The sequence below is a fragment of the Ambystoma mexicanum genome, chromosome 10, assembly GCF_040938575.1.
Source record: "Ambystoma mexicanum isolate Mex_15411 chromosome 10, UKY_AmexF1_1, whole genome shotgun sequence".
Taxonomy (NCBI): Eukaryota; Metazoa; Chordata; class Amphibia; order Caudata; family Ambystomatidae; genus Ambystoma; species Ambystoma mexicanum.
Window position 1 is genome coordinate 1,207,093,539 of NC_090932.1, and position 16,599 is coordinate 1,207,110,137.

Below are 16,599 nucleotides of genomic sequence, written 5' to 3' on the forward strand. Positions count from 1 at the left end.
AAACCACCTTCCATGATATCAAAAGGATATTAACACATCATTCAACTATAGGAAATCTAGTTTATAAACTGTACTATGCTAAAAGTCCTGCTTTAGCACTAGCCGATTTAAATAACATTCTTCTTCATGGAACAGCAAAAGACCTACTAGAAGAAATTGACTATAACCAGAAAAAATATTTTGGAAGTGAAAACCACTTACAGAAAGAAATACTAACATTTTAAAGTACATGAGCTGAAGTACCAAACCATGTGTGTGTATGTTGCCGCAGAAATTTTCATAAAAGTAACACGAAAACTGTAGACCTATCATACAAAATAGAAGACAATGAAGATTCTAAATGTTTTGAATTAGCTCTCTACCTTATAGCAGAAAAAAATATGAAATAACTCTGTAATACTTTGTAGTTACTGCACTACAAAACTTGACAACAACCAAACTCCTTCACGTGCTATCACAAATAATTTGGAATTATATCCACTACCAAAACCCCTTCAACAACTTAATTTATATGAGAGCATCGTAATTCAAACAGTGCACCCATTTCAAGCAATAATACGCCTTCAACCAAAAACTGAAAAATTACCTCCCTCTGAATTACTGAAAGGTATTTGTGGAAAAGTAGTGTATTTACCATTAGATCTAAAAGAAAATGTGCACACTCTAGGAGTGCAACGTCCTATGCAACAATCTTTAATTATCTCGGTAAATGGAGTACCTAGAAAAGACTAAACAATTTGGCAACAGCTGGAAGATTTGCATAAAGTTAGAGAAGCCGTGCAATATCTTAAAGAGAATAATGAATATTACAAAGAAATTAATATTGAAGAAAACTTGAAGGATACAACTGAAATAATTCAAGAGACACAAGAAGCTGGTCAATTTGAGCTCCTAGAAACTGCTACAATATCAAACACTTTAGACCATTGTACAATTCATTCATTGCACTCGAATGACACCATACAAGATGCACTGGAGAAGTACCAAATGCATCAAACAAAAGGATCACCAGTCAGTATATGGGGAAAAAGTATAGAAGCATGTGTTTTTCCTCTACTCTTTCCTACTGGCAAAGGAGGAAGGTACGATGATAGACCTATTCAAATATCAGCATCAGAATACGGCTCATTACGGATGTATTCTGAAGATCCCAGATTTAGACAAAATGTGGAATACATATTCCACCTACTCTTTGAAAGTGAACTAGCAACTTTATGTTACGGAGTTGCACACATATCAAAATCAGGATCACACTTTCAAAATATGACAACAACACAATTATTACAAAAAGTGCAACAAAAAGATGAGGTTTTACAATCAAATATTACAAATCTATTATCAAATATGCGTGGTACTAAAGAGTACTGTTTTGGACGTCACAGAGATATAATTTGTATGATCAGAAACCTTGGCCCACCCACTTGGTTTGTTACATTAAGTTGTGCAGAATATGCATGCGAAGATTTACATGATTTCCTACGCATATCAAACAAAAACAAAACAAACATAGATATACTAACACCTGGAGAACGTTGTTCTCTGGATCCTGTTAATGTTTCAAGATATTTTCACCATCGCTTCATTGCTATGCTACATTTTATTTGTAATAAAACTGTTCCTCCCCTTGGAGAAGTGCAACACTTCTTTTGGAGAAAAGAATACCAAGCCAGAGGAGCACCACATATCCACATGCTTTTATGGATTAAAGATTCTCCTAAAGTTGGTCAAGACAGTGATGCCACTGTTTTACAGTTTATTGAAAAATATGTCACTTGTGAAATTCCATCAGAATCCAAAAATAGTGATCTTCATGCACACATTTTACAATTTCAAAGACACAAATGTGGCAAATATTGTCGTCGCAAATACAAAAACAAAAGGAAATACTACACCAAATGCCGATTTGGTTTCCCTAGACCAGTTACAAATACAGGTCAAGCGAACAACTTTATGTCTTCAGTTAGACATAGTGTTAAAGGTAAGTAATCTAAAAATACATATTACATAAAAAGAAAAGAAGAAGAAAAATATATCAATGATTACAATGCAATTGTTGCCCACTTATGGAATGCAAACATAGATGTGCAGTACATTGCAGACAATTCTACTGCAGTGGCACGATATGTCACAGCATACTTAAACAAATCAGAAAAGACAGAGCTGCAAGACCTCTGGAATGACCTGTCATCAGATAAAACAGTGTCTCAAAAATTATACAGCTTGGGCATAAAAATGCTGTCCCATAGAGAATGTGGATCCTATGCAGCAACTGATAGTTTAACTGGTACTGCACTGTATGGTAAATCTGAAAATATAGTATGGCTAAATCGTGGTCCAGCTAAATCTAGAAAAAGAGTTCTAAAATCATATGAAGATATAGAAACACTAGCCAAACATGATCCCAACAGCCAAGACATTTTAAAAAAACATTTTTTGGACAAATACTACCCAAACAGGAGTACCACTTTGGAAACCATGTGTCTATACCAAATAGCCCAAAACTACACATACAAAAATAATATAAAACCTGATGAAAAAAATGGTAAATACAGAGTGACAAACTTTGAAGGCAGCTAAGTAAAACTCACCAAACCAAATTTAATTAATATTATCAAATTGTCATTAAAGACTCCTCAACATAAAGAAGTATATTACATGTCCCTGCTACAACTCTTTAAACCACGGAGAAAAGAAGAAGAAATACTAGACAGCTATGACTCATATGAAGACGCTTTCAAAGCAAATGAAAGCACTATAACTGATGTAAACTTACACAGTGCAAAACAATGTTACACAATGAACAGCAACATGAAGAAAAACTCCAGGCCCAACTAGATAAGCACACTCCTGACAGTAGTCAACCTTCTGTAACAGGAAGACAAGAACCACTGGGAGAGCCACTAATAACAAATGAGGCAGAATTAGCTAAGATAGAAGTAGAAAACAAAATGTGTCATGATGAAGACAAAGAAGACTTAACTATACTACAATCAAAACTAAACAATGAGCAACGTAGCATTTTTCAAGAAGTAACAAAAGAAATTGCACATGGTGTACAACATGAAAACAAAGAATGCACCTGCCAAAATTACAAACCTATACTATTGTACGTCAGTGGTGAAGCTGGTTCTGGCAAAACATTCCTAATCAAAATCATCAGTGAGTTACTTCAACAGTTGACAAACAACAAACTGTCAGCTGCTGCCACTGCCCCCACAGGTTTAGCTGCCCACAACATAGGTAGTGTCATTTTACACAGATTACTACTCCTGCCTGTAGAACACCAAAACAAATTAGACTATTACAAACTTTCTACAGAAGCTGCAATGGAACTACGCAGAGTATTGAAACAAATGAAAAAGCTTCTAATAGATGAAGTGAGCATGGTTTCCAAACTAATGTTGGCTTTTATTCACCACAGATTACAAGAAGTACTCAAAACAAACTATGAAGAGCTATTTGCAGGAAAACACATTATTGTTTTCAGAGATCTTCTTCAATTGACACCAGTAAAAGGTGAGCCTATTTTTAAAACATTAGGATACAAACTCTGACATAAAACTGTTGGCAGCATTGGAAATGTCTACCTTTGGCAACATTTCCAATACAGAGAATTAACAGAAAACATGCAGCAATCTGCAGATCTCACTTATGCCAACATCTTAAAAAGTATCAGAGTTGGTATACTTAATAAAGAAGCAGAAGCAATATTGAAAACCCGGCACATTTATGCACTTTATGGTGATAATGCATGTGCTACAGATGTTATGGAACAATTAGCCCACAAAAATGTCAATTGTATGGCCTTAATGCCAACTATTGCAAGCTGTTTCAAATTCAATGAAATAATGTTAAGTAAAGAAATGCAACCAATAATAGAAATTAGCGCCACAGACAAACTAGATGTACATGGTATGACACTACCCATGTGTGAACAAGCCACAACAAGACTAAATAGTTTTGAAAAATCAAACTCAAACACAGCAGGCTTGGAAAAGATATTAAAATTATCCTTAAATTGCAGAGGAATGCTTAAACGTAACCTTGACGTGGACCAAGGACTAGTTAATGGAGCAGTGGATACAGTTGGTGGCTTTCAAACATACCCACGTGACAACAAAATTCAGTTTTTCAGTATTCTCTTTGACAATCTTTCAGAAGTAAAAAGGATAGGACGCACAACAGCTCGATTCCTTCTCTTCAAAGACATGTATGTATGCAGAGAACAATTTTCTCTAACTCTTGCATACGCTGTCACCATTCATAAATCACAAGGTCTTACCCTAGACAAAGCAATGATAGACATTGGTAACACAGTCTTTAAAGAAGGCATGAGCTACATAGCACTATCACGCTTATGTACACTTGATGGTCTATTTCTAATCAACTTTGATGCAAATAAAGTAAACACTGATATTCCTTGCATTTTAGAATATAATAGACTTTGCTCACTATACACCCCCCATCTAAACACATATTCTGTACCACAAAAAGTAAAACGTTGTAAAAGAAAATTAAATCAAACAGAAATGCAACAGGATGTCACTGCAAATCCTCAAAAGAGAGTAAAAGAAACTAAAACTCCATCAAGTACCACAAACATACAATAACCCATTAGGGAAAGTAAACCAGGTACTTCATCAAAGAAGGAAGACAAACTAAAAATATAATCAATCAGATACAGAACTACCTGGTCCATTTAAACTCTCAAATATAGTGGATTAAGTTGCTACGCAAATGTAGCAATGAATATTCTATTTCAATGGCCACCAATTGTTGACAACATTTACTTACACAGTACAGACCAATTGTGTTTGCAAATGTTAGTACTTCACAGAAATGCAACAAACAATCCTGATAACACGTATAGTGTTTAGGGAATAAGACAACATTTGGACTACTGTGCTGGAATGGTTAAATTCACTATAAACTCACAGGAAGATCCACAAGAATTTCTAATGTACTTACTACAAGTATTGGAAAATTAAAACATACCTATAAATGAAATCTTCCAGATTTCATACATGTGGAAACATACATGCACTCTCTGCAACAATGTGACACAAGAAGAAATCCCCAATGAACGCTTCATATACATATCAATACCTAATTGTGAATCCATTCCATTTCAGCAACTTGTACAAAATGCAAACCATGGTAGATTATGTACTACCTGCAATTCGGATAATCACTCCACATTAGTAATACAAACACATAGTGAATATGTAATACTAATGCTTCTACGTTGCAATGCAGATGGTACCAAAAACAACTGCAAACTGACTGGATTCACACATGGTCAAATATCACTTGGTAAGAAAACCATCACAACAATAGGTATAATCTACCACACAGGAGACACAACCAATTCAGGGCACTACACTGCATATATAAAAAAGAAATGTGGATGGTTTAACTGTAATGATAGTACCATTACTCTAAAGCAGAGATTACCAGCAAATCTTACAAACGCTTATTTAATGTTCTTAAAACCAAAATTTGATAACTAAACTGTACTTAAACCTTAAGTAAACTTATAGTAAAAAATATATAAACTGTTAGAATATTCCAAAAGCTATCTAACTGCCCAAAGATTCTACAACAACTAATCAGATAAATGAATACCACTAAATTAGAGCAAAAAATAGACAATTAGAATACGCCAATTGGTATCTAACGGTCCCAAAATTTTACAATATCCAAACAAATAAATAATATGTTACTGCTCCCAAAAACTGCACCAAGCCAATGTATAAAGCATTAGCCAGAAACAACAATTGAACACTGAGAACAAACAAACAAATAAACTGTAGCATAACAGAAAAAGGTTTTTTTTAATCTAACATGGATTTTTTTTCTCCCATAGACCCAATGATTTTAGCAACAAACACAGAAAATGAGCAAATTGCACCGTTCTCTGGTTTGTAATCTACTAAATATGAGGGTAAAAAAAAATGTTGATTATACAATGTAATAAGTCATTACAAAATACTAATACTAACATGCTATTTTCTTTTATCACAGAAATGAACAAGAAATACATGTACTCCAGTTTCTAAACCAAACAGTAAGTATAGTATAATAAGTACAATCATCGCAGCATATCACACCCATAGTGGCTTATTACTTTGTTCCTTATAAATATGTTTTTGACTCAAAGTTATAAGCAACTATGAGTGTGATATGCTGTGGTGGTTGTGGCCAGGCCATAGAGTGGCCAAATGGCCATGCACCCAACACACTTTGCCCTGGCCACAACCACTGCCGCATATCACACTCATAGAGTCAAACATTTCAACTATGGCCTATGGAAAATTTTAATGTCCGCAGACATTATGAGTGTTCTTAGAACACTTTCAACTTGCCAGCGAACAATATGGACAACGTCCTCAGAACACCCCCATTTTTTTATTTGTGAACATTTCAGGACACTGCAAGTGTTCTTAGAACACATTCAACTTGCCAGCGAACAATACGGACAGCGTCTTCAGGACACCCCCTATGAACATTTCAGGACACCGCAAGGGTTCTTAGAACACTTAAAACTTCACAACAAACAATACAGACAGCGTCCTCAGGACACCCCCATTTTGTTTATTTGCGAACATTTCAGGACACCGCGAGTGTTCTTAGAACACATTCAACTTGCAGGAGAACAATACGGACAGCGTCCTCAGAACACCCCCATTTTTTTATTTGCGAACATTTCAGGACACTGCGAGTGTTCTTAGAACACATTCAACATGCCAGCGAACAATACGGACAGTGTCTTCAGGACACCCCCTACGAACATTTCAGGACACCGCAAGGGTTCTTAGAACACTTTCAACTTCACAACGAACAATACGGACAGCATCCTCAGGACACCCCCATTTTGTTTATTTGGGAACATTTCAGGACACCGCGAGTGTTCTTAGAACACATTCAACTTGCCATCGAACAATACGGACAGCGTCCTCAGCACACCCCCATTTTGTTTATTTACAAACATTTCAGGACACCACGAGTGTTCTTAGAACACATTCAACTTGCCATCGAACAATAGGGATAGCGTCCTCAGGACACCCCCATTTTGTTTATTTGCAAACATTTCAGGACACCGCGAGTGTTCTTAGAACACATTCAACTTGCCATCGAACAATACGGACAGCGTCCTCAGGACACCTCTATTTTTTTTTATTTATGAACATTTCAGGACACCACAAGTGTTCTTAGAACACATTCAACTTGCCAGAGAACAATATGGACAGCGTCCTCAGGACACCCCCATTTTGCTTATTTACAAACATTTCAGAACACCGCGAGTGTTCTTAGAACAAATTCAACTTCCCAACGAACAATACGGACAGCGTCCTGAGGACACCCCCATTTTGTTTATTTACGAACATTTCAGGACACCACGAGTGTTCTTAGAACACATTCAAATTGCCAAAGAACAATACAGATAGCGTCTTCAGGACACCCCCTACGAACATTTCAAGATACTGCAAGTGTTCTTAGAACACTTTAAACTTGACAACGAACAATACTAAATACAAATTTTAAACCATGTTCACCACGCTGTCCGCGGACTTCCGCGAATCCAAGATGGCGGGCACTACCGAAAATCTGATGCACTTCACGCTCCACGCCGTCCAATCAGCGAACATGTTGCATGTCTGCGGACATCATGCAAGCCGATTGGCCAATCAGGACACTGTCTGCGGAGCGAACAGGGAAGTGTGTCCGTGGACCGAACACAGATATCACTAATTATTTATGACCTACTTTTTGGTCATTTAAAAAAAAAAAACACTGGATGGATTTTCACCAAATCTGCAAAAACACGCTTTTGGGACCAAGCCGCTACTCCTGGGCCAAATTTGGTGAGAATCCGTCCAGCGGTTTGGGCTGTAGGCGCGAGCAAAGTTTTTTCCATATTCAGTCTATGAAAAAAAAATGACTTGTGAATTTGGAAACATGTCCATGACCTTCTCAAGTCCTTCTTTCATTGCAAATTGCAAAGAAATTCCAGACACATGTCCTAAACCATTCCCTCCACAATGAATTATGATTATGTCTGGGTGATGCTCTGTCTCCAAAGTAGCACAGAGAGGTAGCAAGTCCAGCCACTTCATTCCATGCACTCCATGCCAGTGCACTTCCACGTGTGGGAATCCAAGATCTACAGCTACTCCACATTTTTCTGCATGCACCTTAAACCATTATATCCACAAGTCTCCCAAAATCCAGACAATCTGTTTTCTGAAACACACAGCCATAGATATCTGTTGTTCTCTCGGGAAAAAGAATATCTGACAAACTCTCTCCTGACACAACACACCCACTAAACTTTCCTGACCAATCCCTTGCTCTGCTCATTCTCATTTGCATGCCTCCCCACCCCAAAATCCCTGTATGTAACACGCGATATCCGCGGACTACCGCCATGTCCGCGGACATATCGTAACATGGACAGCCCTTCTACCATTTCCACTTCACTCTCTGTGCCATTCCCTCATTGGATACAGCTAAGCAGTCACACAAACATCCACCAATCACATCCAAGACCTCTACATCTAACTCCATCATCATAGATCAGCACTTCAAATATACTGTTAATCACTTTGAGTACAAGTGTCATATCATTGGAAAGCACCTACTACAAGAACTACTGTACAAGTCTCCAAGATTTCTATTTCCAGCTTCATGCATATCCATATGCATGAACACAAACCACAGGAATGCATATTTTCTGTATAGTACATGTACAATTCCTATAAATGCATATAAACAGATTGACTGTCTTTTAACCTGCATAACCTATAAAATGAACTTACTGTCATGTTTCCCATCTGCTATAATCAACAGTCACTTCCAAACCTATCTGCTATTTAATTTCTTTTTACACACACATTTGCAAAGCATGTTGAACTAACATATTTAAAGTAAAATATAAAGACTGCACATAGTCAAATGAAATTGCATGCACACACTATGTTCAGATATCAAACAACAATACTTGTACAAAAACATAAAAATTAATGTCTGAATTAACATCAGTGCTATAAACACACAAAATTACTAATTTCTTTCCTTTACAATTGCAGTGAAGACCACTCTCCTGAAAAGCCGCAGCAGAATCTGAAGGACAAACAACTCAGAAGAAACCTACTCATTCCACAAACAAAAGTAAGTTAAATACCACCATAATATTTTTTACTATTACTCAAACACACTGTGCGGTTCATTCATAGTATTTCTGTGCCTAAAAACAGAGATTGTGCACCGTCCTGTCCACAAATCCCCATTTGTTAAACGGGGATTTGCAGGCGCACAAATGACATAACTCAGCCGCTAGAATTTTAATATTATAGAACAAAGAGCTGTTTTAATTCTATACCATTAGATTTACTATTTGTGTTTCTCCTCACCACTAGCTTACTTTCCACTGTCATCTGAACCCCAGTTTAGTAGCACATAAATTCAAAAATACCAATCCCAACTAGTTGTAATTGTCCAATGCACAATCACACACCATCACTTACATCTTTAAACATCATACTCAAACACTCATGCACACAGCACACATACATTGCAGAACACCCCAACCCATACCGTCTTTATTTTTTTCAACAGACCTTAAAGAATGCCTAACAAAAATCAAGTCCGTAGAAAGCAACACAGAAGTAGAGCAAATGAAAATAGAAGTGTCCAAAATAAACATCCATCTCTAGCAGAATTTCTACAAGAAGTTCAAACAAAGCAGCTAATACAGTCATTTATCGAAACAAAAGAAACTTCAAGTACAGAAACTTTACCTCCTCTATCAAAATGTAAAACAAAACAGAAAACAATCAACAAGAATGCAGCTACCACTACTGCTAAAACTGTTCCTATAAACCTTGATATAGTGCCAAGTAAGCATACCAAAAAAAGTATTTTAGCAAAAATGTTCCACCAGAGTCTTTCAAAATCATGCACAACCCTTAAAACCTACTGTAGAAAATTAATCTTAGAAGCTTTGATAGAGAGTGCAATCCTTCTCAAAAGAAAGTTTATTTTAGTGCTAAACAAAATGAAACCACTAACAAAACTGATCACTAAATTACAAAAAAGACTTCTCAATAAACGAATGTCAACAAAAATAACTTCTTAAATATCTGTGGAGGTGAGTCACACCACAAGCACAGAACCATATTTTAATGAAGAAACATACAAACAAAAGCAAACAAATACAATTGCCATACATAGCAATGGACACCGTTATGAAAAAGTTAAAAATACCATAATGGAACAAGAAGTACTGCTTACAAAAATAACCCCAGAAATCTTAGAATTACTTCTCCATTCAACTCAAACAGAACGTCTAGTATACAAATGGCTATGCACGTCAAGGTGTAACAATCCCAAGAAATCTTTCAAGTCTTTACACCAATTCCTCAATCAGTATGTGAAAGGCAAAATCAAAATGAAACTACTGCAAAATATGGATACCTGTCCAGTGCGCAAGTACACAGAACTACAAGGACATTCATTATCCTGCATTTCAGGACCTATTTGCAAAATCACCTTCCAACATATCAAAATGATATCAACAGATCATTCAACTATAAGAAATCTAGTCTATAAACTGTACTATGCTAAAAGTCCTGCTTTAGCACTAGCCAATTTAAATAACATTCTTCCACATGGTACAGCCAAAGACCTACTTGAAAAAATCTACTATATCCAGAAAAAATATTTTGGAAGTGAAAGCCACTTACAAAAAGCAATAGCTTTACAACAGAATAGCAACAATTCTACGCATGGCAACCCTCTACTACACACATACAAAAAAGAAATACTGAAATTTAAAAGTACATCTGCTGAAGTACCAAACCATGTGTGTGTATGTTGCCGCAGAACTTTTTATAAAAGTAACACATAAACTGCAGACCTAACATACAAAATAGAAGACAATGAAGATTCTAAATGGTTTGAATTAGCTCTCTACCTTATAGAAGAAAACAAATACGAAATAACTGACCCCTTAATACTTTGCAGTTACTGCACTATAAAACTTGACAACAACCAAACTCCTTCACGTGCTATCACAAATAATTTGGAATTATTCCCAATACCAAAACCCCTACAACAATTCCATTTATATGAGAGCATCATAATTCAAACAGTGCACCCCTTTCGAGCAATAATACGCCTTCAACCAAAAACAGCTAAATTACCTCCCTCTGAATTGGTGAAAGGCATTTGTGGCAAAGTAGTGTATTTAACATTAGATCTAAAACAAAATGTGCACACTCTGGGAGTGCAACGTCCAATGGAGCAATCTTTAATTATCTTAGTAAATGGTGTACCTGCAAAAGACAAAACAATTTGGCAACAACTGGTAGACGTACATAAAGTAAGACAAGCCTTGCAATATCTAAAAGACAATAATGAATACTACATGGTATCTGGGAGGATAGCTCAGTGGCAACGTGCACGCCTTTGAAGCAAGACGACACGAAGCAACACAAGTTCGATCCCCGGGTCCGCGCTTAGAAACCTCTGGGTGTTTAAGCGCATTATAAATACGCAACAAAAGACAAAAAAAAATCAATTACGTAACTAAAAAACAAAAACAATTCCTGTAACAGCGCCTCGATGCCTGTGGGCTGTGTAAGCACTTTGAAAATGTAAATAAATAAAATTACAAAAATAAGATAAAGAAATGAATATTGAAGAAAACTTGAAGGAAACCACTGAAATATTTCACGAGTCACCAGAAACTGGTCAATTTGAGCTTCTGGATCCTGCTACACTATCCAATACTTTAGACCATTATACAATTCATCCATTGCACTCTAAAGACACCGTAGAAGATGCACTAGAAACGTACCAATCCGACAAACAAAAGGATCACCAATCAGCATTTGGGAAAAAAGTATAGAAGCACATATGTTTCCTCTACTCTTTCCTACTGGCAAAGGAGGAAGGTACGATGATAGACCTATTCAAATAACAGCATCAGAATACCGCTTGTTACGGATGTATTCTGAAGATCCCAGATTTAGACAAAATGTGGAATACATATTCCACCTACTCTTTGAAAGTGAACTAGCAACTCTATGTTACGGAGTTGCACACACATTAAAATCAGGAACCCACTTTCAAAATATGTCAACTACACAATTATTACAAAAAGTGCAAGACAAAGATGAGGATTTACAATCAAGTATTAAAAATCTATTAGCAAACATGCGTGGTACTAAAGAGTACTGGTTCCGATGTCATGGAGATGTAAGTTGTATGATAAGAAACCTTGGCCTACCCACTTGGTTTGTTACATTAAGTTGTGCTGAATATGCATGGGAAGATTTACATGATTTCCTACGCATATCAAACAAAAACAAAACAAACATAGATATGCTAACATCTGGAGAACTTTGTTCTCTAGATCCTGTTAATGTTTCAAGATATTTTCATCATCGCTTCATTGCTATGCTACACTTTATTTGTAATAAAACTGTTCCTGCCCTCAGAGAAGTGCAACACTTCTTTTGGAGAAAAGAATACCAAGCCAGAGGAGCACCACATATCCACATGCTTTTATGGATTAAAGATGCTCCTAAATTTGGTCAAGACAATGATGCCACTGTGTTACAGTTTATCGAAAAATATGTCACTTGTGAAATTCTATCGGAAGTAACAAATTATGATCTTCATGCACAAATTTTACAATTTCAAAGACACAAATGTGGCAAATATTGTCGTCGCAAATACAAAAACAAAGGGAAATACTACACCAAATGCCGCTTTGGTTTCCCTAGAACAGTTACAAAAACAGGTCAAGTAAACAACTTCATGTCTTCCGTTAGACATAGGGTTAAAGGTAAATCACCTAAAAATACATATTACATAAAAATAACAGAAGAAGAAAAATATATCAATGATTACAATGCAATCATTGCCCTCTTATGGAATGCAAATATAGATGTGCAGTACACTGCAGACAATTCCACTGCAGTGCACGATATGTCACAGCATACTTAACCAAAGCAGAAAAACAGAGCTTCAAGACCTCCTGAATGACCTGTCATCAGACAAAACACTGTCAGAAATTGTACAGATTGGGCATAAAACTGCTCTCCCATAGAGAATGGGGCTCATATGAAGCAGCAGATTGTTTAACCCGAACTGCTTTGTATGGAAATTCTGAAAATATAGTATGGCTAAGTCTTGGTCCTGCTAAATCTAGAAAAAGAGTTCTCAATTCATACGACGACATAGAAACAATAGCAAAAAATGATCCCAACAGCCAAGACATTTTGAAAAAAGATTTGCTGGACACGTACTACCCAAACAGAAGTACCACTATGGAAACCATGTGTCTATACCACATAGCCCAAAACTTTACATACAAAAATAATATAAAACCTGGTGAAAAAAAAGGTAGATACAGAGTGACAAATTGTGAAGGCAGCTTAGTAAAACTCACCAAACCAAGTTTAATTAATCATATGAAATTGTCATTAAAGACTCCTCAACATAAAGAACGATATTACATGTCCCTGCTACATCTGTTTAAACCATGGAGAAGAGAAGAAGAAATGCTAGATAACTATGACTCCTACGAAGATGCTTTCAAAGCAAATGAAAGCACTATATCTGATGTAAACTTTACACACTACAAAACAATGTTGCACAATGAACAGCAACACGAAGAAGAACTCCAGGCCCAACTACATAAGGACAATCCTGACAGTAGTCAACCTTCTGTAACAGGGAGCCAAGAACCACTGGGACAGCCACTAATAGGAAATGAGGCAGAATTAGCTATGACAGAAGTAGAAAACACCATGTGTCAGTATGTAGATAAAGAAACTAAACAATGAGTAGCGTAGCATTTTTCAAGAAGCAACAAAAGAAATTGCGCATGGTGTACAACATGAGCATAAAGAATGCACCTGCCAAAATTACAAACCTATACTACTGCACGTCAGCAGTGAAGCTGGTTCTGGCAAAACATTCTTAATCAAAATCATCAGCAAATTGACAAACAACAAACTGTCAGCTGTTGTCACTGCCCCCATAGGTTTAGCTGCCTACAACATAGGCGGTGTCACTTTACACCGATAACTACTCCTGTCAGTAGAACACCAAAACAAATTAGACTATCACAAACTTTCTACAAAAGCTGCAATGGAACTACGCAGAGTATTAAAACAAATGAACATGCTACTAATAGATGAAGTGAGCATGGTCTACAACCTAATGTTGGCTTTGATTCACCTCAGATTACAAGAAGTACTCAAAACCAACTACGAAGAGATCTTTGGAGGAAAACACATTAATGTTTTCGGAGATCTTCTTCAATTGACACCAGTGAAAGGTGATCCTATTTTTAAAACCTTAGGACAAAAACTCTGCCGTAAAACTGTTGGCAGCATAGGAAATGTCAACCTTTGGCAACATTTTCAATACAGAGAATTAACAGAAAACATGCGGCAATCTGCAGATCTCACTTATTCCAACATCTTAAAAAGTATTAGAATTGGTATACTATCTCAAGAAGCACAAATAATATTGAAAACCCGGCACGTTCATGCACTTTATGGTGATAATGCATGTGCTACGGATGTTATGGAACAATTAGCACACAAAAATAGCAATTGCCTGGCCTTAATGCCAACTTTTGCAAGCTGTTCCAAATTCAATTAAACAATGTTGAAAAAAGAAATGCAACCAATAATTGAAATTAGCGCCACAGACAAACTAGACGTACATGGTATGACACTACACATGTGTGTGCAAGCCACAAGAAGTCTAAATAGTTTAGAAAATTCAATCTCCAACAAAGCTGGGTTGGAAAAAATATTAAAATTATCCTTAAACTATAGAGTAATGCTTAAACGTAACCTTGACATGGATCAAGGACTAGTTAATGGAGCACTGGGTACAGTTGTTGGCTTTCAAACATACCCACGTGACAACAACATTCAGTTTGTCAATATTCTCTTTGACAAACTTTCAGAAGTGAAAAGGATAGGACGCTCAACAGCTCGATTCCTTCTCTTCATGTACGCAGAGAACAATTTTCTCTAACTCTTGCGTACACAGTCACCATTCATAAATCGCAAAGTCTTACCCTAGACAAAGCATTGATAGATATTGGTAACACAGTCTTTAAAGAAGGTATGGTCTACGAAGCACTATCGCACGTATATACACTTGGCGGTCTATTTCTAATCAACTTTGATGCAAGTAAAGTAAACGCTGATATTCCTTGCATTTTAGAATACAATAGACTTTGTTTACTATACACCCCCCATCTAAAACATATCCTGGTCCACAAATAGTAAAACATTGTAAAAGAAAACTAAATCAAACAGAAATGCAACAGGATTTCACTACAAATCCTCCAAAGAATGTAAAAGAAACTAATACTTCATCAATTACCACAACTAAAGAAGAACCTATTACTTACTCAAAGTAACTCAAGTACTTCTTCAAAGAAACAACACATATTCCGAAAAAATGACTTGGACACAGACTTATCTGTTCCATTTAAATTTTCAAATATAACTGGTGTAAGTTGCTACGCAAATGTAGCAATGAATATTCTATTTCAATTACCACCAATTGTTGACAACATTTACTTACACAGCACAGACCAATTGTGTTTGCAAATGTTAGTACTTCATAGAAATGCAACAAAAGATCCTGACAACACGTATAGTGTTCATGGAATAAGACAACAATTGGACTACTGTGCTGGAATGGTGAAATTCACTATAAACTCACAGGAAGATTCACAAGAATTTCTAATGTACCTACTACAAGTACTGGAAAACAAAAACATACCTATAAATGAAATCTTCCAGATTTCATACATGTGGAAACATACATGCACTCTCTGCAACAATGTGACACAGGAACAAATCCCCAATGAGCACTTTGTGTATGTATCCATACCCAATTGTGAATCCGTTCCATTTCAGCAACTTGTACAAAATGCAAACCATGGTAGATTATGTACTACCTGCAATTCTGCTATTAGCACCATGGTTGCCGCCAGTACCATACCGGTACCACCATGGAGAAAAGGGGAATTACCACCCCATTCCAAGGTTGGCGGGGCAGTAATTCCCCCTTTCTCCATGGCCCTTCCCCATTCCCATTTTTGCCCCATAGGGCTCAACCGTACTCATACCGTAATTAGCACCAAGGTCCCTTTGTGGGTCCCAACTTTAATGGCTAGTCTACACCAGCCGTTAAGGTCGGGTCCTGCAAAGTGACCTCGTAGTAAGGCGGTAAGGGTTTACCGGTACCGGTGCCCTTACCGGTACCGGTAAACCCTTACTGCCTACCGTGTAATGAGGCCCATAGTAAATATGTAATACTAATGCTTCTACGCTACAATGCAGATGGTACCAAAAACAACTGCAAGCTGGCTGGATTTACACATGGTCAAGTATCACTTGGTAAGAAAACCTTCACAACAATAGGTGTAATCTACCACACAGGAGCCACAACCAATGCACGTCACTATACTGCATATATGAAAAAGAAAATGTGGATGGTTCGAAGGTAATGATAGTACCATTACTCTAAAGCAGAGATTACCAGCAAATTCTA